Genomic DNA, 26,253 nt, shown 5'->3' with positions numbered 1-26,253 from the left:
TTGAGCTATAGAATATTAACTGAGTGTCTACATGTAAAGTCCTGGACTAGGAATAATTCCTGAATAGTCTCTTCAACATTCATTCATTCAGCAAATATTTACTGAGAAGTATAATGTACTATTATGCTTCAAGGAGCGAGGAGAACAGTAGTATTTGACTAAAATGGGCAAGATCCCTGCTCTCCTGGAAGTTACTTTCTAGGGTACATTCTGTTGTCCTTTGTTGAACATGATTATGATCTTTGCAAGGGGGACATTGCAATGATGCTTTGTTATGTCACATGCTATAGTTTCATGCTGTGATATGAAAGGAAGGATTTGTATCAGAGAATGAAGGTAAAGGAGAATTTATCCAGCTTTGTTCCCTGTAATGATGTATTGTCTTTTTAAAGTCCTTCTTGTTAGCTACACATTTTATTTTTTACTACTCCAGGATTCTGGTACTTAATCCTGCATTTAGCGTGACCTTTTTACAGTTAGTTGCAAAGCAGAACACACTTCATTAAAATATGCTTATTAAATATTTCCTAGGCTAGAATTCACACATTCAGAAGCTAAAGCCCACATGTGTATACATTAATTACAATGAATATCAAATGTGACTATTAATTTTTCTGGCTAAAGTTCTATGTATGGTTTTACCACTTAAGTAACTTTGATTTATGTACAAGTATTTTGACATCATACATGTATTAAACACACAAGCCTGAATCTGAATAATTTTTTTTTGGAGGCAAAATATAAAAAGATCTGAACCATCATTACTTTTACTTCCGTGTGAATCCTGAGCCTCATCAGCATGGTTCCATATCCTCTAAGTTGACTTTAAAAAGTTCTTAGCCAAAATATAATTATACTAGTGGCCTGGTGCATGAAATTCGTGCACTGGGGGGTGTGGGGGGGGTGTCCCTCAGCCCAGCCTGCACCCTCTCCAATCTGGGACCCCTCGGGAGATGTCTGACTTCTGGTTTAGGGATCGGGCCTAAACCGGCAGTCAGACATCCCTCTCACAATCTGGGATTGCTGACTCCGAACTGCTCGCCTTCCTGACCGCCTGATCACCCCCTAACCACTCCCCTGCCAGCCTGATCAATGCCTAACTACTCCTCTGCTGGCCTGGTCACCCCCAATGGCCCTCCCCTGCCAACCGGGTTGCCCCCAGCTGCCCTCCCCTGCCGGCCTGGTCCCTCCAAGTGCCCTGCCCTGCCAGCCTGGTCACCCCCAACTGCCTTTCCCTGCCAGCCTGGTTGCCACTAACTGCCCTCCCCTGAAGGCCTGATTGCCCACAACTGCCCTCCCCTGCTGGCCATCTTGTGGAAGCCACCCTGTGCCCACATGGGGGTGGCTATCTTATGTGAGGGTGTGATAGTCATTTTGCATATTACATCTTTATTATATAGGATCTGCTTGGTTATACTTTATAAAAGCACTGGACAGCCTAGAAATGATGCTTAAATTATATTGAACCATGGAGTTTCTAATAGCCATTTTTTAAAATCACCAGAAACTAAGTTTAATAGCTTGCTTAGGGAATGTCATTCTAGACCAGCTGTGGGCAAACTACGGCCCGCGGGCTGGATCCGGCCCATTTGAAATGAATAAAACTATTGAAATAAAAGACTGTACCCTTTTAGGTAATGTTTACTTTGAATTTATATTAGTTCACACAAACACTCCATCCATGCTTTTTTTCCGGCCCTCCGATCCAGTTTAAGAACCCATTGTGGCCCTCGAGTCAAAAAGTTTGCCCACCCCTGTTCTAGACTCACAAATCCAGAGAGACAAATCAGAAGCACACTTTGTGTCAGAGATGTAGCTATTACTTTACATTGTAGAACAAAAGTGTGATTTGATTCTTGAGTTCTTTATCATAAATATGGATGTGCATACTATACACACATAAAAATACATAATATATGCATATACACACATAGATATATATTACATACATGTCTATTTAGACTTGCATTTTTTTGTTGTGTGCAATGTATACATATATATATGTTTACATGTGTGTGATAGCTCTTCAAAGGTAGAAAGTGATAAAGACTGCCTGACTCTAGAGCTTAATTTTTTTAGTAACACATGCTATATTTGTATGTCACCTTTGAAAAGGTTCGTAATATTGATGCACACATAGATGCTGTGATGTTTATTTTGATTTTGCTAAGGAGAAGTAGTTTATGTATATTCTAGAGGCCCGGTGCACGGATTCGTGCATGGGTGGGGCATCTCTCCCAGTCCTAATCAGGGACAATGGGGGCTGGCTGGCTGGGGAGGGACCAGCGGGAGGTTGGCCGGCCAGCGGGAGGACTCCAGGTTATGTCCAGCCCTCTCGCCCAGGCCTGATTGGCTTTATCCCAGCTGCAAGCTAACCTACTGATCAGAGCGTCTGCCCCCTGGATGTCAGTGTGCGTCATAGCAACTGGTCAAGCAGTTGACCAAATGGTCAACTGATCAGTCAGACACTTAGCATTTTATGCATTTATTATACAGGATATGAGTGTATAAATATTTCAAAATCAATCTTCCCTTAGTGCTAGACATGAGATACTGAAAATAGATATTTAAAAAGACCCTTGAAATATAAATGCATTTAGCATATTATAGTGAAGAATTATATTTTAAAGCTTGATTGGTTAATTTTATGCATCATTTATTTTAGTGTCTCATAATTTGTTAAGGAAATATTACTATCCAAATGTTTTAGACTGTTTCCTTTTCCAATTCTCAGTTAACATATTGGCTATAGCAGTTTATGCTTCTGTTTGAATACTTTCAAGAAAAGAAGCAAGTTATTAACCCATTGAGGGTGAGAATTATAACTGTTTCATAAATATATTCCAAGTACACAGTGTTATTATTGTTTCCTGATTAAAGAGACTTTAGTTGCTGGTTATGGAAATAAGCAAGTGAAGACTCAGATAAGTAATTATATTCTGTAGGTGTTTAATGTATTTTTATATTAGTCACTGAAAAACAATTGCCCATTCTCATCCATTTAACATGTTCTTTCCTAAAAAGAAAATACCATCTGCAATTAGGAAAAACAAAAAGGTATATTAAATAAAGTACTATGTTTTATTTTATTGAGTAGGTTGTTTATTGGTTTGTTTATTTGTTTTTAGCTATTAGAATACATTTAAGGCTGTTTAAAAATCCACACAGCATTAAATACTGTGTTCCTTTCACACGTTTTTATAGACCTCTTGAAATTAGTCACAAATAATTTCTTACTCTTATGTTCTTGCCTTTTTGATATTTCTTAAGCAAAACCAAGTTCCCCTGCCTAGGGCCACCACACTCCCAGTTCCCTTCACCTGGAAGGTTCTTACCCAAAATCTCATGCAGCTGTCTTCCTCAATTTCTCTGATCTCTACTCAAATATCTTTCTAGAGTGGCCTTTCCTGACCACCCTGCCTGAAAGAGCCTCCCGTGCCAGCATCTGGCTTAATTCTTTTAAGCCTTACCTGTCCATATTTTTCTTCATAGCCATATTGCTCTGCTTTCTTTTTTTTAAATATATTTTATTGATTTTTTACAGAGAGGAAGGGAGAGGGATAGAGAATTAGAAACATTGATGAGAGAGAAACATCTATCAGCTGCCTCCTGCACACCCCCCACGGGGGATGTACCCGCAACTAGTACATGCCCTTGACCGGAATCGAACCCGGGACCATTCAGTCTGCAGACCGATGCTCTATCCACTAAGCCAAACCAGTCAGGGCTTGCCCTGCTTTCTTATCGATTCTGTGAGGTAAGGTCCTTGTGGGCAATATTCACCTCTCTTAACAGTGCCTGTCCTATTGGAGGTGCTCGAATCATTTTTAAGTAAAATGAAACTATAGACAGATGGTAAGTAGATATGGATGTACATATAAATACAGATACATATACAGATATGTCAAGCCTCTGTTGAATGAATACAGAGGCAAGTTGAAAACCAAAAGATTTAGGCAAATGACAATCACACTCACTTGAAGCCAACTTATCCTCCTATCTAATAATAGACAAACATGCTAATTAACCATACCTCTGCTACACTTCCCATTGGCTAATCAAGGTGATATGCAAATTAACTGCCAACCAAGATGGCGGCCAGCAGCCAGGCAGCTGAAACGAACAGGAGGCTTGGTTGCTCCAGTGATGGAGGAAGCCAAGGTTCCCCGCCCGCCACAGCCGGGCTCTGAGCTCCAGTCTAAGCAACAATATTGTAATTATAGAAACTAAACAAACCTCAGATACCTGCTTTCAGCCAGCCTGCCTCAGAGCTGGAGCAGCAATAAAGTTTCAATTACAGAAGGAAAATAAATTCCAGAATAAAAAAAAAGAAAACAAGGAGAGACTGGGAGCTTCAGTTGTAGGCTTGGCCCGCCTGAAAACAGCCCTCAACCCCTCATCCAGGCTGGCCAGGCAACCCAGTGGGGACCCCCACCCTGAAGGGGGTGCGGGCAGCCTTAAAACAGCCATCAGCTCTTCATCCAGGCTGGCCAGGCACCCCAGTGGGGACCCCCACCCTGAAGGGGGTGTGTCCAGCTGCAAACAGCCATCAGCCCCTCACCCAGGCTGGCCAGGCACCCAAGCGGGACCCCCACCCTAATCTGGGACACTACTCAGGGCAAACCAGCTAGCCCCCACCCGTGCACCAGGCCTCTATCCTATATAGTAAAAGGGTAATATGAAAACTGACCCTAACAGCAGAAAGACTGGGAATGACTGGTCACTATGACACACACTGACCACCACGGGGCAGATGCTCAATGCAGGAGCTGCCCTCTGGTGGTCAGTGAGATCCCACATGGAGGAGCTCTGCTCAGCCACAAGTCAGGCTGATGGCTGCCAGTACAGCGGTGGTGGTGGGAGCCTCTCCTGCCTCCTCAGCAGTGCTAAGGATGTCCGACTGCAACTTAGGTCTGCTCCCTGCTGGCAAGTGGACATCCCCTGAGGGCTGCCGGGCTGCCAGAGGGATGTCTGATTGCCAGCTTAGGCCCAACCCCACGAGGAGCAGGCCTAACCCAGCAAGTGGTCACCCCTGAGGGGTCCCAGACTGTGAGAGGGCATAGGCCTGGCTGAGGGACCCCCCCCCCCCCGAGTGCACAAATTTTTGTGCACCGGGCCTCTAGTATATAATAAAAGGCTAATATGCAAATCAACTGAATGGCAGAACGACTGGTTGCTGTAACACACACCACCAAGGGGCAGACACTCAATACAGGAGCTGCCCCCTGGTGGTCAGTGTGCTCCCAAGGGGGAGCGTCACTCAGCCAGAAGCCGGGCTCACGACTGGCAAGCACAGCAGCAGTGGTGGGAGCCTCTCCTGCCTCTGCAGCACTGCTAAGGATGCCCGACTGCTGGCTTAGGCCCGCTCCCCACAAGGACCTAAGCAATCAGTCAGACATCTCCCAAGGGCTCCCAGACTGTGAGAGGTCACAGGTCAGGCTGGGGACTCCCCTCTCCTGCCAATGCAAGAATTTCGTGCACTGGGCCTCTAGTGATTGAATAACATCACACCACGTGTCTGAGCAAATGAATTTCTTTTTTTTTTTCAGAAGTAGTCAAACTAAAACATAATATACTATTTAACTTGGACAATAGAAATATTTAAAAGCATATTAAGCTATATTAAGATAGATTCTATTTGCAGCAATTAATTTAAGGGTATAGCATCACATCAATTATTTTGAAATTGCTTTAAATAAATTGAGATCGGGTTGGCAATGCAATTCACATCAATCCTTGGCTGAAATTTAATGGTCAGTTGCCAGTCTGAGGATGGATATGTACAGTCTGAGGTATTTGATCTTGCCCATTTCTTTGTGCAGTCATAGTATTAATTGATAGAGATCTCCATATTTCATCAGAATAAAAGAACAAAAGAGGCATATTAAATATCACCAAATCCATTAGATGAGATGTTGCTATTTCATAACTGTAATGTTGCTACTGTTATGAATCGTAATGTAAATATCTGATATGCAGGATAGATAGTCTTAGGCGACCCCTGTGAAAGGGTCGTTCGACCACCAAAGGGGTCGCGACCCACAGGCTGAGAACCACTGCTTTAGAGGTTCAAAGTTCAAATACACAGAATTAAACGAATATGGACAGAGCTGATTGCTATTCAGGGAGAAAGTTAGAGGATACAAGTTTATTTAGGAGATTCCAAGCTCCATGAGAGTAAAGTCCACGTGTACAATGTAAGCCTTTGTATCCATAGGAGTGGCACATAATAGTCACTCACTACATCTTTGTTAGATTATGATCCTATATTAATGACACCCCCCCCCAAAAAAAAGAATTATAATGCAGTATTAGATATTTAGGTGTTATTGAGAAATGGTTAATGATGCAGTCTAATTTTTGGTCAGAAATGTGCTTGTTTTCCTGAATGTGGTATTGGGAAGCAATGAAATATATCAGCATGACGATTGTGTAGTTGAAAGAAGACTCTATGCTTTTCCTTAAGTAAAAACTACACTTTAAAGCTGACCTTGTCTTGAGAGCAAAAGAGTAGTTGAAATGGAAATAGAAAATGTATGTAGGGGTTCCTGTCATTCAGCATGAAAATAATAACAGTAATAGATTTTTCAAAGAGTGTTGAGAGGACTCTTTTATATTAACAATAGTCACACAAATATCTCCTTTTTCTCTATTCAGTGGTTGGAACGCTACTTTCTTATTCAGGAAGCTGCACAAGATATATGTGGCTTTTGAAGTCCTACATGGTAGTAGGATACTTTCTCGTTTCGAGGTAATTTCTACTAATGCAGATATCAATTATGCTTTCACACTTTCAATATCTCGCCCTTGTGTGTTATGGGTAGTGCAGATTGGTTTTGTTTTATAGCCTTTGTTAATGCATTTGCAGATTGCATTGAAAGAGTCTGAGAAAATTACTCCATACATCAGCATCGACAGTACAAATTGTGTTTTCTTTTCTTTTCTTTTTTAATCTACACACTGTGCTAGTACATTACATTGCATAAGCCAGAAAAAAAAGTGACTAATGTTGGTTCTGAAAAGTTGTGAGGTTGGAGCAAATATACTTTTTAATGCTTCTCAAAACTGAGCAACAGAAAAGGTAAATAAAATAGCACATGAAAACAAATGTGCACTCCCTTGTCCTACCATCCAGATTTGGAGGCATATGCAACTTGATGATTAATTTAGTGTACTTGTAAAATTAGTGAAATTAAAATATTTTCTATGCATGTAGTGCTATTCTCTAGCTAATGAACCTTTAATGAAATTTTATTTATATAGATGTGCTGTGTAAACATTGAAGATTATATGGTAATTACAACTTGGTTAATTAATAATAGCTATAATAGACATTTCTTTAAGAAGTCCTAAGGTAACATTTCACAAGTAATAGTAATTTAGAGCCAACTGTATTATCAAAATAATGCTCTTCTTCTTTAGTCAGCCATGTGTAAACAGTAACCTTAATAGAATGTTCAATGTTTCTAACCACTGTATAGTATAAATTCTAATACATTTAAGTGCGGCTGTGTTTAGTTTTTGTGTCAGGCTTGCTTCACTATCTATACTTTTATTTTTTCCTCTTGGATCTAGGTTGTCAGTGCCATATAGAAGAAACTATGGGAAATTTGTGATTTCAAATCAGGCAATGTCTTTCTCTTCAATGTGTCATGAATTTTAGTATTAAAAACACTAACAGAAAGAAACAAAAATGTTATACTTTAAAGTATACTTAATATACTTTAAAAAATGTGCCTTACAATATCTTGTAGCACAAAGTTAAGTAAGACATTACCTAATCAAAAGAAAACTACCCATACTGCTTTGCTACATTGATCCTCTGTGCTCAGTGTGTTGATTGGGCCTTTCATGTTAACTTATTTTCTTGGCACTTGCTTATTTTTAATAAAGAAACATGAAGGCAATGTGACATAGAAATAACTTCTTAAGATCCTGGGTAATCTGTTATAGCTTATCAGAACACTCAGGAGAATTTTATATTTTTGGCTTGAATATCTCTAATTAACCAAGTCTGTTAGCTCTTACTCCCTGTTAAGGTGACAATCCTTGTTGGTAACCTGTCATGTAACTTTCATATTAATACATCATACAGTTAACCCTAGCTCTTTCTCTTAGGCCCTCAAAGTGAATGAGTGCATAATTGACAAGAGATAAAGGTATAATGGGTAGCAGTTATCTACCTTGAAAAAGAAAAAAGTGGGATAGTATATAATAAGAACAATATTCTGCAATTGGAATTCCGACTCATGGGAAATACTAGAATCTATACCCACACATAGCAAGTATGTCCTATACCCTTTCCATTCCATCGAGGATCACAATATTTATTTAATTATGTAAGCTTTATAAAAATAGATAAATCTAAATAAATAACATAGGAGATAATTGAAATTTATTTTCATGTCTATGTAATAACTAAGCACCTTATAGAAATCAATTAACTTTTTCATGTGCATATAAAAACAAAAAGCATAGCTGGCTAGCATTAGGTGTGTCTGTGTAGCTCACTGATTCAACTGTACAACCAGAGCTTTCATTATCATGGGGTTAAACAACAAAAACAGAGTTTATCATAATGTACTACATGTTGTGATAAAGGTATGAATTGGCATTTTATGGACAGGGACCTTTTCTCCTACTTCTTTTTTCCACGCAGCTTGAAGAATAGCACTATAGAAACTTAAAAACATTTGTGTGATTTGCCTGCTAGAGAGATGGAACTGTGGCTTCTCCTGGGGCCACCTCTAATGTATTGACAATAAGACTGTGATTGTAGTCAACTAGAAAATGGTCTGCGCTTCCCATCAGCCTCTGCCATCAAGTTCACTCTTCTTAACATAATTAATATTTACATTTTTTTTTTCATTATGTTGACAATATAGTCCATGTTATGATTGTTAGTAAAATTAAAGATCCACATGGTAGATATCACATAGTCTCCATTAAAGTCTGTAAAGTGAATTATTATGACTGTTTTCTAATGTTTCTTATACCAAGGATATGGAAGCGACTATAATAAAATCAGTTCCTTTTCAAAAATGATATGACCTTAAACTATATCTAAAGAGGAAATTACAATGCTAGTGATTCTATGGCAAATACTCCAGTGACACCATTAAGAGATAGTAAAAATTAACTCGCTTTAGTATGTAATTACCAAAGAATTTTTAATTTCAAATTGAAGCTTGGCCTCTTAGTTGAGTTTTCTGTCAGAGGGCCAATCCTCAGGCCCTTATACCCCTTGCCTAGAGTCCTACATCCAAGGAAATCTGTCTGTTCTAAGGAATTAGTCCTAAGCAATTCATCTTGATTATATTCTTTTTGTCAGTGAAAATTAGCTGCCATTCACATTAGACACCTAAAGAATCAAAGAATAGAAGCTGAGAAAACAGCTCACCCATGTTATTGCCTCACTTGAGCTGCTGTTTTTCTGTTCATTGTATCATTTCATGGGTGAAATGAGAATCTTTTTCAAACACAAGTAAAATGACGTCAACTTTTTAAGTGAAATTTTATTGAAATCTCCCCTAAATTTCTAATGCTAGAGCACCCAACTACTTTCTCTACTGAAAAATTTAGTGTCACAACTATACATTTCCCATATAATTTGATGGATATTCACCATGTCTCTCAAATACATTGAAGTTTGGTTGGGTTATTTTAAAGAATAGTTTACTGATTTTTAAAGCGAGGGGAAAGGAGAGGGAGAGTGAAACATCAATTGGCTGCCTCCAACACAAACCCCACCAAGGATAGAGTCTGTACCCCTGGCATGTGCCCTGACCCAGAATCCAACAAGCAACCCTTCAGTGCACAAGACAAGGCCCAACCAACTGAGCCACACTAGCCAGGGACTATGTAGGGTTTTAAAACATCTATGAATTCTTTGAATAAACCATTTAATATAGATTTTTATAAGATTCCATTTATGGTCATTTAAAAAAATAATTATTTTATCAGAATTAGGTGGACGTTCCTTACTTATGGCAAGCATCTTTTTGTATCCTTCCCCCTGTGGCCTTTTCTATGTATCGATTTGTTTTCATTCATTGTTAGGGGAATCTAGAGTCTAGTGTTTTGAAACTATGACTTCATATGTAATCTCTTTCAGAATGGAAATCACATTCTATTCTTTGAAATTCTTACCATTTCCAACTCCCACACATCTACATCTAAGAACTAGCTTTTAAAATGTGTTTTCTCCAAAGTAAAGTTGTTTGTTTGTTTGACTCAAAGAGCTTTTATGATTTAAAAAGTGCTATCTATTTAAAGAGTTAAGAGTGTGGCTGTTTGAGTTAACACAGACTGTCCTGTTTTCAAGTCATCCCATTAACATATTTTAGCCATCCCCCTGATATGAATATCTTAACTTAGATATTTGCTCAGATTTTGTTGACTCTAATTAAGAGAAAATGTATCTCTAGACTTCTACGGCGATACAGTTTTATTTCCTGCTTACTAAAATTCTATATGAAGTATGTAGATGTTTGGAGTTAAATTTTATGACAAATGCTATGTGCTTCTTATAAATATATCCTGAAGATAATCCCACAATGTTAAATTCACCTGTGTAGGTGAAACTATTGTATTAGTCTGGGAATCTTTGCTTAATATAGGCATAACGATATTCCTATAAAAGTTCCAGAAGTACTGATGAATTTCTCAATGGTGGCATGTTGAACATTCCTTGAAAAGGCTTTTATTTTAAGGCTTTTTGTTCCTCTAAGATTAGATGTGTAAATTACATTTAGAAATCAAAGATACCTCAATAAATCAGTTAACCCAGTCTTTTCCCTTAGGTTAGTATTGTCACCCCCTTTACAGATAAAGCAATTAACATGCAGAAAACTTATTTCTATTGCTTCAGGTGATGCACATCTAATAAGTAATGAAAGAATGTCTAGAAAATATAGGTTTTCTGTCTTATTAAAGTCAGTTCAATTACTACAGAGACTTTGTTGCAAGGGAAACACTGGATTCAAATTCAGAAGAGCTGAGTCTAGATCCTGGTTCCACCACTTACCAGCACTTAAGAACTTGAGAACTGAGTCTATTCCAATGTAAACGGAGACTTGACACCTACTTCACCATGTCCCATGAAGTTGAATGAGATAAATATATGCAATCTGCTGAATTCAGCTTATTAAATAACAGTTTAAATTATTTTTTTTAGTCATGTTGCTTCTCAAAAAATTAGGCATTTAACCTCCCAGAGTGAATCTTGAGAGAGGGCAGTTTTCATGTGAAGGTCAAGATCCCGGACACCTTTGAACCAATCTATATAGACGTTTATATTTGTACACTCTTTTTATTTACCAGTAAGTTAGACAGAGATGATGTCTGGAGAATAGGTGTAACATGAGAAATAAGTGTAACGTAATTTTTTTTTAGTTTATCTTGACATTATTCCCCAAATAGATGTTAAACAGAGGAAACAGAAGACTATTTCTTGGCTATGGTTTAGTTGTGGCTGCCCTGAAGTTCCAGGTTGATACCTTCTCATAGTGCTAAACTAAACTTGTAGTATAGTAAAGCATTAAAGTTGCACCAGTCAGCACAGAACTATAAAGATCTCCTGTCATATCCCAACATCCCACTTATTTCTTCAAAGACACTTTGCAGAGCTTGAATTTGCAGCCAAACAAGGCTTATGTAAATCCTTTTCTCTCGTTCAACTGTAAATCTGTATATAGGATTGCTGCCCCACTCTCCCCAATGACTGGGAAGGCCGAGTAAACTTATTTCTATTCTTGTCATTTTACCAACAACCTCTGTCCTGTTAGGAAATGTGCCATTTTTACAGCTACCATGTTGCCTTTTATTTATTTTTTTAATCCTCACCCTAGGATATATTTCCATTGATTTTTAGAGGGTGGAAGAGAGAGGGAAAGACAGACAGAAACACATCAATGGGCCAAAATACATTGATTGGTTGCCTTCTGCATGAGCCCCATCCAGGCCGGGGAGGAGTCTGCAACTGAGGTACATGCCCTTGACCAGAATCAAACCTAGGACCTGTTGGCCCACAAGCCGACACTTTATCCACTGAGCCAAACTGGCTAGGTCCCGTGGAGCCCTTTTAAAGGTGTTTGTTTGGCTTCTCCTTTTTATAACGCCAGAAATTATGCATGCATCTATTTTACCTAAATATTCTTCACAGTCTAATTGTTGCAGTGCTAGAATCTCTATAGAAATCAACACCCTTTGAAAATAGTCCAATCCTTTTGTTTTCTCTCTCCCTTGTGCAGGCCTCCCTTTTAACCCCTTGCTACCCACAGAGACACTAATTTTGCTGTCACTTTCCCTCCAACTTTCTTACAGGGATATTGCCACAAGCAGTCTTGATTTGAACACAGAATTATAAAAAACATTGTGCTCTGTTCTGACAAAGCTGGAAAAAGTGGTCCCTCCTCATCTGTGCAATGAATCAGACTGAAATGGCAAAGTTACTTCAAGTTAGAGTTTCAGGTGCCTTTAAGGATACGTGACTAGAACTTTCTAGTTTCAACAACAACAACAACAAAAAAGTATATGCCTCGGGCAATAGGATGATAAGATGAAAGAAAATTAGGAGCTTCACAGGAGTCCCAAGGTCATCAACTATGCTTGATGGCCAGGAAGTCACTTTGGGAAACTGACAATCAGCATTCGGGTTCATTTTCTGAGCTCAAAGTATATCCTGTTCACCTCCATGGAGGAATGAGCATTGTTGAGCATTTACTCATTTTAAGCACTACCTGTCGTAGGGAAATACAAATTATAGAGCACAACCTCCTCTAGTTTTTAATATAAAATCAGCATAGATGTGTGTGGGGAAAGTAATGAGATCATGTCAAGTGAGGGCTAAGTTGTGCGTTATAGAACGTAAGTGCTCCACAAGCAGGTAGGAGACAAAACACAGGAGGAAGCCAGTGCTGGCTATTATAGGCTCCATGGAGAGGTCGGCAATTGTGCCTGGTGGGTCCTGAGTTATGTTCCATGAATTCAGCTCATGGAACTACGTATGGATCCTATGAGCGTCTCAGCTTTCTCTTCTCTAAGCTGGGCCGTGCCCATTCTATGGCTTGCAGTAAAAGACCATTTACATAAACTCCTTGCCATTTGATGGTTTCTTTTGAGTCATCCTCACTACTGTTCACCTGAGGACGCTAGATGTGGAAGCAGGGAGTGTGTAGAGTCACTTTGGTAGTAATAAAAAGCACAGATAAAGATTTCTATACCGGAATGCCTGCCTCAGTACTACACGCAATTGTCACTTTATACAAACCAAAACCACAAATCGCCTTTTGTGTTCTCTCGTTTATGTTAAAGTCCTTTCAGTGAGATTTATATCCCATCATTTGAATCAATGCATCGCTCTTGTATTCATCTTTTCTATTTCTCTCCCATTTCTCTTCATTTAAAACTCATGTCAGGCTATTCTCTTCTATAAAAATGTTCACAGTTGCCCATTTTAATAAACAGAACCCATTACAGACATACTCAGAGCTGGAAGGCACCTTAGCGAATCACCTGTTTCTACTCTCTCATTTCACAGCTGACAAAATTGAGGTCAAAATAGATTAAATGATTTGCCTAAAGTCACAGGCTGACTAGCATGATATGACACTAAATTTTACTTTTGCCGATATATAATAGTATTCATTCAATATTCATTTATATGGCAGGTGCTATTCTAGGGGCTGGAGGCTAGAGAGGCCCCTATAGACATAATTCTGCTCCTGTCACCGTGCTTCTGCAGGATTCTTCTCCCTAAGCTGTGACTTTCTGTTATACCTTTGTATTTTAAAACAGAGTTTTACTTTTTCATGCTTTGATAATGTCCTTATCGTCACTCAGCCCCAATTCACTTCCCCAAGCTTCTCCTTTAAGTCCCATTGTCCTTTTCAAGATACAAACTGGCTCTCTTGGCTTAGTGTCATTCTGCCTCAATATCCGCCGCCCCATTCTAAAATAATTATTTTGAGTATAATGAAAATGTTAAACATGGTTGAACCCAGTATGTGATTATTGTAATTCTGACTGCCAACAAATGTATTTGTATGTTTTGACTTGGATAATAAAGTGTCACAACAGAAAAATGAGCAGACCCTTTATCCTGCCCCCCTTTTTTCAATCTTGGTTGGTAAATATTTGCTTCTAGCATAACGAGGACAGGCTTGTAGACTTAAGCCTCCTAAATGGCTGTCAATGGTTATACACAAAAGAGAAAATATATAAATATGTCTTTGCCCTAATTATGAGGCACAATCTTTTGGCCTTCTACCTTCCTAACAAGGGGAGTCCAAATTCTGTATTATTGCCTTCTTGCCAGCAACATCACAGGTCCCTGCAGTAATTGCATTAACTTATGGAACATTTGTTTGTTTACTTTATTACTTGATCAATTATTTTCCTTTAGTGCCTAATACTCTCCAATAGTCACCCAGATAAATGTCAGTATCTTTTATAGTTATAGACAGAATGAAACAATCCGGTGCTTAATGAACAAAATAAAAATAGCCACAATTCAGTGTAATGTTTTGTAGAGATACTGAAAAATGGCAGGTCATTTTTAATTTAAAAAATAGTTTTATGGTCTTTTTTTTGGTAATGTTTGTTTTGCTGTTTTAAACTCTCATAAAAAGTTGCAGATTAATATAAGCAGTTTTCCTATGCCCTTTACCTAGATTAACCAATTGTTTACATTTTGTATTTTGTCCTATATCATTTTCTCTGTCTCTCTCATAATATATATATATATATATATACACACACACACACACACACACACACACACTAGAGGCACGGTGCACGAATTCATGCATGGGTGAGGTCCCTTGGCCTGGCAGGCAATTGGGGCTGATCCGGCTGGCCGGGGGAGGGACTGCAAAAGGTTGGCAGGGCACGGGAGGTTGGCTGTGGGAACGCACTGACCACCAGGGGGAAGTTCCTGCATTGAGCGTCTGCCCCATGGTGGTCAGTGCGCGTCATAGTGACCATTTGGTTGACCAGTCGTAACAATCGCATATATATATATATATATATATATATATATATATATATATATATTTACATGTGTGTATATATACACAATTCATATATTTTTCCAAACCATTTGAGAATATGTTGGAGACATAGTGTGCCTTATCCTTATCCTAAATACTTTAGCATATATTTTAGTATATTCCCTAAGAGCAGGACATTCTCTTACATTATACAGAACAGTTGTCAAACACAGACAATTTACCATGGATAGAATACCATTATATAATTCACAGTCCATATTCACATTTCATCTACCGTCTCAATACTCTTATTAATAGCTAATTGTTTTTTCCTAATGGTCTAGGATCTAATCAAGAATCATGCGATGCATTTAGTTGTCCTGCAATGCACTTTTTTGTTTGTTTAAAAGCTTATATTCAGTCATTAATGGCCTAGATAGTGTCTCTTTTTAAAGTAACCTCTGCTTGCTGACTGCTGTTCCAAGATTAAGAATTTAAGCCAAAAGATGTCTAAAAAAAATCCCTTAGGATTAGTGCTATCCGTGCTGAGGGAATGGCACATCAGCTCTGTAACTGTGTCCTCACCACAGTTTAGGCATTTCAATAGTGGGGAATCTCAGAAAGGGAAAGCCAGAGTTTATCAACACTTTCCAGTTTTGAAATTTAAAACTTGGAAGAAGGATTCTGTTGTCATTTCAGTCTCCTGGGGCTTGCAGGTTTACAAGGGGCCATGTTGCAATAATTCACAGTACACGCTTCAAATCCAACCCTAAATAAAGATCCACCTCAGTGGGATATTTGGTAAAAGCTCAAAATCAATATATTTTCATCAAAATGAAATCTTTGGGATATTTAAAACAAAGTTCGGATGTAAATATTAGTTATTTGTCATTCTTGAAAGTAAGTCCTCTTTTTAAAAAAAGCACAGCTGTGCATTTTTAAATGCCGAACATTAAAATGAATGCAAATAGTTCCTCCCCCAAAAAATGAAAAGAAAAAAAATCAAAGATTTGTAGTATTTAAAATGCCTAAAGCATGCAGTGCTTTGCTTATTCCGTAAATAGAATTATGATTTTAGCAGTTTGATTTCCCAGCTAATTGACTTTTTTCCCCCATGTCAGGCCTTCTTCTAAAACTGGATAAAAATACCATGACAGAGTCATCAGCTTTATCGACTATGAATGTATAGAATGTTTTGTGAAAAAATATATAAACCTACCTAAACAGACTCATGTTCGTTTGTTTATTGTTTCTGTTTTAAGCATTTACTGCATGACTAGTGGGGCTCAGTGGTTGAGCATCGACCTATGACCCAGGAGGTTATGGTTAGAGTCCCAGTCAGGACACACGCCCGGCTTGCAGGCTCCATACCCAGTAGGGGGCGTGCAGGAGGCGACCCATCAGTGATTCTCTCTCATCATTGATACTTCTATCCCCCTCTCCCTTCCTCTCTGAATTCAATGAAAATACATTTTAAAACACAAGAATTGTACAAACACATAACAGTACCAAGTCTCAATACCAGCACCTACTGATACCCATTACATTACTGAAAAGCCAGATAGAGGAGGGAAAGTGCAAAATCATACTGTGCTATTTTCCCCTTTTTTCTCTAAAATAAAGAGAGTTGTTTATACATGAAAGAGAGAAATTAGCTACCAGAAAAATACTAGGCACATCTATATTCAGCACATAGTTTAAAAATAAAATCATTTTCTGTCCCCTACAGAACAGGCCTGCTCATTCATCCTTGGGATAGATGCCTGCAAAACCAACATGAAATCAAATCCCTGCAGATGGCTCATAAGTCAAAAAACAACAACAACAAAAAAAAAACTGTTTAATCCTTCCCTTAGGGAAGCCTGCCCCTTGCTAAGCAACAATGTGCAATATATAGAATGTCAAGTGTTAGTTTTTTAGAATGCCTTCGTTTTCCCTAATGGGTTTCCCCCCATGTTTCTTGTAAAGACTTCTGTGTCACTTTGTTACCACAGTATCTACATCTATAGAATTCTGTTGTCGTTTTTGTTTTAAGAAAAAAATATATGTTCAGTAGACTGAAACTATATATAGAAATCTTACCAAAATTGATTGTGCCTCAAAGTCATGTTTAAAAAGTCAGCCAGACAAATCTAAACACCTTTTTGCATTGCCCTTTCTAATGGATTTTCATAGAAAGGAGTTGCGTTTCAAGCAGGAATTAAAATGAAAGCAGAGCGCGGAGGCTTACCCATTGAACAGTGGCAATAAATGCAGCTTTGGAGCTATCGCTGTCAGTTCCGAGCTTTTCTGCTGAGCACCTGTGTGAGCCCATCCCCAGAGCGCTGGTGTGAAAGCGTTGTTGTTTTGTTGAAGATAAACATTGTAAAGACTCTGAAAACAGAGGAACATGCCTATTAGGAATCTATTCTTATATATTCCATTCTCTCTTGGTTTTCTTTCTACCTAAACTTTTTGAAGAGTAAAAATGATGAGAACATACTTAAAAGGGGACTTGTCTCTAGCACTATCACATTTTTTTATTTGTGGGTTGGTAACTGTCAAACCAAATCAGAAATTCTTGACTCTTTATTACATTAAAGTGATTCCTGATAGTAACTCTTGGGAAGGACTTAGTTTTCTTACTCTATAAACTGAAAGTTGTACTTTTTTCTGAATAATGTGAGATTATTTTTCTCCCTTCCCCTAATGGATTTATTTTATATATAATCTACTCTCTATCCAGATTGATCTATATGCTAAGTGGCATTAGGTTATACGTGGACACTGATTTGGCTCTTAAAATATGCCATGCTCCTAACTTTAGTGAAAATATAAAATTCAAAAGTAACATGATATGTATAAGGTTGATTTATAATATTCATATTGATACTCAATATAGCACTAGGCATTAAATTGTATGATTCTTCTTTAATGGATATGATAATGTAATATTCTCTAACAATATCTGACTAGGTTAGTATTATTTCTGTTTCAAACTGAAAAATTATAGTATTAAAAGCACAATTAATTTTCCAGAAAATCAGTGTATAAACTACTCACACAACTTTAAAATCCCTATCGATCCAATGCTATATATACTAGTACATATACATATATTATGTTGTTATTTGGATGTATGCATTGCAAGATTTTTAAATAGAAGTATTAAATCATAAAATGTATCAATTATATTTATGACAATTTGAAATGATTCTGAACTATGTATAGTCACCTCACCACTGTGCGTATTGTTTTCTTTTTAGAAAAAAAGAATCTGGAAGAGAGAAAACAGAGACCAAAATACCCCGAATTTCTAACAGAACAGTAAGTACTTTTATGACAAAATAATTATACTAGCACTTCTATAAAATTAGAAGAGCTTCAAAATTCTTTTACAGAAATAGTCACCTTTCTATTTGCTCAGATAAGAGGTGAACATACTAAGTAGGTGGAGCCTTCTATAACTCAATTTCAGTTTGCTGGAGTCCTGAAATCACTTATCCTGTAATCCGCTTAGGTAAGCAGCCAAGGTAATCCTCGTCTTACATCTCTGTGGCAGAAAATGTTTACGTTGGTTTCATCATATCTTTTGACTAGCATCATATCTTTTTTAAATTCTAAAGAAGAAGAAAGTAATAAAATTTAATCAGATGCCTCACATGTTCTGTATGTGATACAAAACTTATTTATTTTGAACGAACTTTTAAACAGAATCAGTATGCTTGGGGGGTTTATAGGCATTAAATTAGAATTATGAAACACCATCTGCAGGCTTAAAATTTATAGCTTCATCTCATCAGTACACTTCTTCTCTATCTTCTCACAACTTTACTATGACATGTCTTTTCTAATATAGCTATTATTTGATACTAATAATTCTTTTTCTAAATATGATTCTATTGAACAAAATTAAATGCATTCTTTATATCATTTATATGATAAAAATGGCAACATTATAATGATTTCCTAGATATAAACATTATTAATTTGAATATGTGAATATCAAATTAATTTTTTAAAGATAGAAATCCACTTTGAACCACTTTATATCACTTTTAATGCCATGATTGTTTTGACAAGTTTGCAAATGTAGTTCTCTAAAATTTAAAACAAACTTTAATGTAAAATGTAGTGAATTAACAAAATGATAACTATATATAAATAGAAAGGTATGTGATATAAAAAAATTCATAAGTAATTTTTCTAGGATATCTACAAAGTATATTACATAATAAAATTCTAGCTTTCAAAAAACTTTAATGTAAAGTCACATGTTAGTTGGAATGATTAAACATAATTAATCAAGATTATGATGCAATGCATTTCACTTATTGTACTTATTCCAAAGGAGCAATGAGAGAAAGATATTTCTTTACTTCCCTGAATATCATGTCTATCTTCACTTTCCACAAGCACTCTACCTTCACTTTGTGCTGTAGTTATGGGTAAATCTTTAAATCTGAAATTTATAAGATCCAAAACTTTCAAAAATTGTTCCTTAATTTGAAAATTAACTCTGAATATGTGAAATGCTGTTTTGAGGTGACAGAGCAGGTTATGAATAAGTTTACATAGTTCTGGATATAAGAAAGATAATTTAAGAATCAGATTTCCCTTTCATGTAAAATAAAAAAAGAAAGAAAGAAAAGCAAGCTCTGCCCATCTGAATAAATTGCAAGATATGAAATAAATGAGCAATTTTTTGACATTTTTTTTCAACATCTTACTGACCAGAGAGTTAACGTCTCTCAGCACCTAGCAATTGTCCCACAAAAATGCTAGGCTCTCTCAAAGTTTTGCTTTTATGCATACAATTCAGTTTTTAAACGTAATTTCAATTCTGTACGTTACTCACTGTAAAAAGGTTAGATTTTTTAAATGATAGAATATTTAATCTCCTTATATAAGAGCCAGATATTATCTGTCTTACCCCTCCCAATTTCTTAGTCTCTTATAATTTCACTGTGAGAAGCCACCAGTGGCCATTTTTCTGATCTGACTTATTTGTTATTTGGTCCATTATTTAGGTATGACACGTAAGTAATTTGATTTGAATTGTAATTTTCATAATTGCATTGAAATTTTATTTAGTATGGCAAACTCTGGAGGGAACTGATTCCAGTAATGAGATCTGCTCATTGGAATAATCCCAGAGAAAATAATGTACATGTCTTCAAGAAAGAAAGCATGCTTTTATTGGTGCATTTGTTGTTTGGGGCAGTTTTTCCTTTCGGGCTTTAATTGTCCTTAGTTTTTTTTAAATTTATCTTTCTTGTTGAAAGTATTACAGATGCCCCCCCCCACCCCGATTTTTTTTTTTGCCACTGACTCCCTACATCCCACACCTCCTCTTCCCAGACCTTCTTTAATGTATCAACTACATACTAAATCACTCATAAATAACTCTAAGAAAAAAATGTCTCTTAATTCAAGCTCAAATAATTAAAAAAGTATAATTTATTCTTTAAAAAAATTATAAAATGTTTAGGAAGAGAAATACTCAGAATTAAAATGATACTGTCAAAACATAAGTATCTTAATGCATGTCTTGACCTTCAAAGAATTCATGAATTAGAGGTGTCAGAACATGGAATGAATCCTGATGTAAGGTGAGAACATTTGAGTACAGTGACTAGTTCTCTTCCTCATCTGTAGACTATATGCTTGTGTTGTAAGCCCATGAATAAGTGACTTTTTACTATTTGTATTTGAATCAAACTTATAACTGAAAGATTTTTATCATAGAAAGCCATAAAAATACTTACAATTTTTCCTCAAAGCCCCATAGATTTAAAATGATTTGGATAGTTGATTAAAATATTACTGAAGATCTTTGGAGCACATTGAATAAATTTCACAAAAAGATTTGTGCCTAAGAAAGTTAAGGAAAATAAGGAAAGGTAAGAAAAGAACCTTTGGAGATTGTATCTTGAAATAATTTTTCTCTTCAATTGCTGAACATTCAATGGTACTTTTAAGAACTCCATGGGTCCTCTCTCTATAGATTATGAATACACTAGATAATAACAAAGAGGATAGATTTTAAAAACATTCAGAAGCTCAGTAGTGCTTCTTAGAAACTATTCATATTATCCTAGATTTTCTAAACCTCCTGAAATACTGCTGGGGGTTGATTTTCTCTCTTAAAGCATGACTATGATTAACCATCTCACTTTCCTGACACATCAGATAGAAAAAGAAGTAGTCAGTAAGAAAGGACCTAATGGAAAGCAGATTTTAACTAGGAAAGTGTTTTGTGGTGCATTAGAGAATAACTATTATTTGCAGATGCTCCTCGAAAATTTCATATAATCAAACCTTTCTCTATTTGAAGTATCAGGTCCTTGTAATCAAAAAGTTTAGATGTGTGTATATTTAATAATAGCATAGAGCTAGGAAAACATTATCTAATCTAATAGTCTCATTTTATAGGTATTACCTCCTTTAATATCCTTATTTATGGAGGTGATGCCATTGTAATAACCTGGTTATTACTTAACAGGAAAGGAGTGAAAGGAGAGAACAAATAACATAGGCATTCCATTCACTCTCCAAGTCTGCTCCCCCCTGATTGATGGGGGAAGGGACTTGACAGAAGAAGTTGAGACACATGCCCAGTAAGGTCTGAGTCACATGGGAAGGGGCCTACCTATCTACCTGTCAATCACACCTGAAAGCCAGTCAGTGACCAAAATGGGTGTGGCCACTGCAAGTGCATGAAACCTAAATATATAAACTTCCAAACAACAGAAGTTCTTGCTCTCTCTTCTCCCTCTTGGGATTCCTGTGGCAGGGGGATGTGCTCCCCTGTGCCTACATGGCTCACCACCATGTTGGACTCCACATATGCATTGGTGGACTTTAATTAGCTTACATACTGAATTATACCTGGATACAACATGGAATGGAAACTCTGGGCACTGGCCTCGTTTCTGCCTTGCTGAACTCCCAGCTGCCCCTCTTTCAGGACTGGCTTGGGGGAAGTGGGACATTGGAAACTGAGGAATGTAACTCCATCCACATCCCATCCTCCCATGCGAGTCTTAGAAAATTCATTTTCTGAAGATATCGCAAAAACCTCATTCCCACTCGTGTCTGGGAAATCTAGCCCATCAGTTCCTCTGGCATTAGAGGGACAGATAAGTCATGTATGCTAGCTCTTAATAGCTTGTGGCAGTTCAGGAGAAAACTAGCTTAAGTAACCACTCTCTATTTGTTCTATCTGCCACATAAACTGAAAGTGCTTATATTAAAAATGGAGGATCTTGAATGGGTTCAAGATGCCTCTTAAAATTCAAAATTCCTTCAAACCAAAACTCCAGTTAAATTTTATATAAACTCTGCCTAATATCCACCTTCCCAAAACCTTATGTAGACATAGCTCATTAGGATGATGTTTATAGTAGAAAGAATTACTATATTACACACATAATATATAGAGAGAGAGTGAGTAAGGGAATCTGAGGGTTGGCTTTGTCCAACTTTCCTTCTGATAGGGAAGAGTCCAATAGCATATGGAAAAGTGATAGCATTCACCCCATAACAAAGAAACAGAATTTCCGGAGGATGAGGCCCAGAAATCAGGATTTTAAAAAGATTCCCAGGTGATTCTAATGTGCAACCAAGGTTGAGAACCACTGTTCTATAATGTTTTCCATTGTGGCTATACCAATTTACATTCCCACCAGCAGTGAATGAGGGTTCCTTTTTCTCCACAGCCTCTCCAACACTTGTTATTGCTTGTCCTGATAATAGCCATTCTAACATGTGTGAGGTGGTATCTCGTAGTGGTGATTTGCATTTCCCTGATAGCTAGTGAAGCTAAGCATCTTGTCATATACCTGTTAGCCATTTGTATCTCTTCTTGGGAGAAGTGACTATTCATTTCCTCTGATGATTGGTTAAAGATGTGGTACATATATACAATGGAATACTATTCAGCCTCAAGAACAGATGAAATACTGCCAATTGCAACAAGATGAATGGATCGTGAGAATATCATGCTAAACAAAATAAGTCAGACAAAAAAAGGTTAAAACCATATGATTTCACATATATGTAGGATATAAGACTAAAAGCAATGAGTGACCAAACAAAACAAACTCATAGGCACAGACAACAACAATATGGTGACTGCCAGAGGGAATGGGGTTGGGGCATAAGAAAGGGTAAAGGGGATCAAATATATGTTGATGGAAGATTTGACTTTAGGTGGTAAACACACAACGCAATATACAGATGATGTATAATAGAATTGTACACTTGAAACCTATATAATTTTATTAACCAATGTCACCTCATAAATATAATTTAAGAACATTTAAAAGGAATTCTTGAGATATCTTGACAGTCTTCATGGCCCCATAAATTAAGCTGAATCAGTGTGCATTTTGTTGTGAAGGGTCCCGAAAAGGCCTTGTACCCCACCGGAAAAGTACTTCCTTTGGAGTCAAAATGGGGTTATTTTCTTCAGAGAAAATCAACCTAACAACACTGTAAACTAGTTTTCAAACATAAATTACATCCAACACATGTTATTGCATGCATCATTTTATTTTTTTTATTGTTTTAATATATTTTTATTGTTTTCAGAGAGGGAGGGAGAGGGAGAGAAAGAAACATCAATGATGAGAGAAAACCATTGATTGGCTGCCTCCTGCACACCCCCCACTGGGGATCAAGCCCGCAACCCAGGCATGTGCCCCTGACTGGAATCGAACCCGGGACCCTTTGGTCTGCAGGCCAGTGTTCTATCCACTGAGCAAAACCAGCCAGGGCTGTATGAATCATTTTAAAGGACAGCTTTATATCAGTGCATGACAAAATAACGCTCTCTCCCTTAAAAAAATAAATAAAATTTTGTATGTGATATCTGAAATTAAAATCACAAAATTTTCTTAGCAAGGAAATCTCAAACAACAAAAAATTATTAATTTTGCTGCTCTTTCCCTCATGATAAATAATATTTTTAAATTTTTTCTCTTTTTTTAGTATTTCAGTGATTTTCTGTTGGTAAATTTCATATCCACCATTTTCATTTGGTTTTATTGTTTTAGTTGCTATTTTGTAAGTACTGTAAAATTACATTTATAATACTGAAGCAGAATATCAATATTAACACCACTCCCCATTTTAATGCCAGATCTTGTTCTGCTTTTAAAAATAAGCACATCCCAATCTTAACAATAACTATTTCTGTGTCAGTAAAATATAATTTATGGTAAACACCATTTTTCTTCTTACCTCAAAATTTAATCCTTATATAAACTACAAACAATTTTCTCTTCTATTCTAAAATATGAGAAATCTGGTTCAATATATGCTCCATTGTACATTTAAGCAATTTATGTTCCCTGTTCTATGGTTATTATAAATTGCTTCACCCTGCTATTGCTTTCAAAAGAATCCTGGCAAAGCCTATGAACTGGTACAAGATGTTGGAGAGTGAGGAAATAATGCCTCTAAACAAATGATCAAACTGCATTGGTTTGCTAATTCAGTGACCCCCAAAGTGCTATTGTATAAATTTTCAATAGTCTGATATGTATTTTGACAAGAATTCTTAGCAGTATTTTTGTAAGTCGCTCAGGGTTTTTGCTTCATCCATTTTAGGTTTGAGTTTAGCATTGATACAATTTGCTCTAACATCTCCTGGGAACTTATTTTGTTATTAGGTATGCGATATTTGAACTATGAAGGATTTAGTCTTGGATTTTCCTTTCCTTTTGGATTTTATTATTATCAGTGTTTCACAAATGGCAAAGTCAAATTTGTCAGTAAGTGAAACAGCTGAAATAATGGAAAATATACAGCCAGCCCCCAACCTAGGGGAGAGTTGTGTTACAACATTCATCTTAATATGTTTTCTTTCCATTTCAGAGGATGGATATTTACTCAGCATAGTCACACAAATAAACCCGTAAAAACCCAGGCTAAGCTGAACCACAGTATTTACAGCACTGGGAATGGGGATGGGATGATGAGAGGGAGGCAGGAACAAAATGTTTCTCCGTTTTTCCTGACACTCAGTCAACCCAGGCCAAATAAGTAGAGCTGGCCTTCCATGCTGTTCCCTCTCTTCCTAACCTTTGCTTTTTCCTGCTGTGATTCTGCTTCTTATCTGATATTCTCAAGCTGCTGTCTCTTTAACGTGGTTTTGGCTTCAAATTTCCTAACTCCACTTTTCTCTTGATCAAAACGCCTCAATGCAGCTGGCATGAGAAAATGTGTAGGAAAAAATGAACGGGGTCAGGTACTCACATCAGCCCCTCTCTCCTGTCTGCTCCTCCACCCGCTATACACACATTCTTAACCCAAATAAGCAAATGACATCAGGAATGTCAGGCAGGTGAGGTCCTGTAGTGATGAACCTAGGTAGTATGGTGGTGATATTGGGCCAGGAACCCCAGGCCCTAAAGGCAGCATTCCTGCACTGCTTTTGAGATGTTATACCTCCTTCTAATCACCCACTTAGGAGCCCAGAATTTATTTATTTTAACACCAACAAGTTTTCCCATTGGTTCTTGTGAGGCTCATGATAGAAGCTGTGCCAGTGAGGTGGAGTAGGCTACACTTACCAGCTTTTTCCTCCTGTAGTGTAACTTATTTAAAGTTCGTGACTAAATAATACTATTTACCTACATTTTAATTTTTATAGTTTTTAAATACCCAAATTATAAAAGCATGGATTCATGAAGTAAATACTTGTGTCCCCTCAATCTAAAGAAAATTATTTCATTTGTACCCTTGCCTTAGTTCAGGCTGCTATAATAAACTGTCATAGGCCGGGTGGCTTGTAAACAACAGACATTAATTCTCACAGTTCTGGAGACTAGAAGCCTGTGCCCAGAGTGCCAGCCTGCTGTGTTCTGGTGGGGGCCCTCGTCCAGTGACAGGCCTCTCACTTTATCCTCACGAGGCAAAAAGAGGGCAGGAGGGCTGTTACCCTTTTTCTAAGGGCACTAACCCTAAGGGCGCCAGTCTCATGGACTAGTCACCCTACAAAGCCCCACCTCCTGATAGCATCACATTGAGTGTTGGATTTCAAGGTTATTTTGACCTTTTTAAAATTATGGTAAAATATATGTAACATAAAATTTACTGTTTTAACCACTTAAAGAGGTATTCGTACCTGCTTACAGTTATACAACTTCCAGAACTTCTTCATCCTCCCAAACTGAAACTCCATTGCCATTAAACACTAACTCCTCATTCCCTCTCCCCACAGCCCTTGAAACTACCATTCTACTTTCAGTCTACTTGAACACTTTAAGGTGCCTCA

At 37.3% G+C, this 26,253-nt stretch overlaps 1 protein-coding gene across 3 annotated transcripts in view; it reads left to right on the top strand.

Moving 5' to 3' along the window:
• Positions 1 to 26,253, top strand: part of SYT1 (synaptotagmin 1) — a 549,783-nt gene that overhangs the window by 162,116 nt on the left and 361,414 nt on the right. For 2 of the 3 annotated variants that reach the window (XM_036300651.1, XM_036300649.1), the window contains exon 3: positions 18,236 to 18,296. The gene's annotated coding sequence lies outside the window, so the exon portion shown is untranslated. Of the gene's footprint in view, positions 1 to 6,657; positions 6,752 to 18,235; positions 18,297 to 26,253 lie in introns of all 3 variants that reach the window. The other variant, XM_036300650.1, reaches the window with a different exon arrangement.

The sequence above is a fragment of the Myotis myotis genome, unplaced genomic scaffold (assembly GCF_014108235.1).
Source record: "Myotis myotis isolate mMyoMyo1 unplaced genomic scaffold, mMyoMyo1.p scaffold_m19_p_3, whole genome shotgun sequence".
In the NCBI taxonomy this organism is placed as follows: Eukaryota; Metazoa; Chordata; class Mammalia; order Chiroptera; family Vespertilionidae; genus Myotis; species Myotis myotis.
Note: the sequence above shows the minus strand (reverse complement) of the source record. Positions and strands in the feature narration are given on the sequence as shown.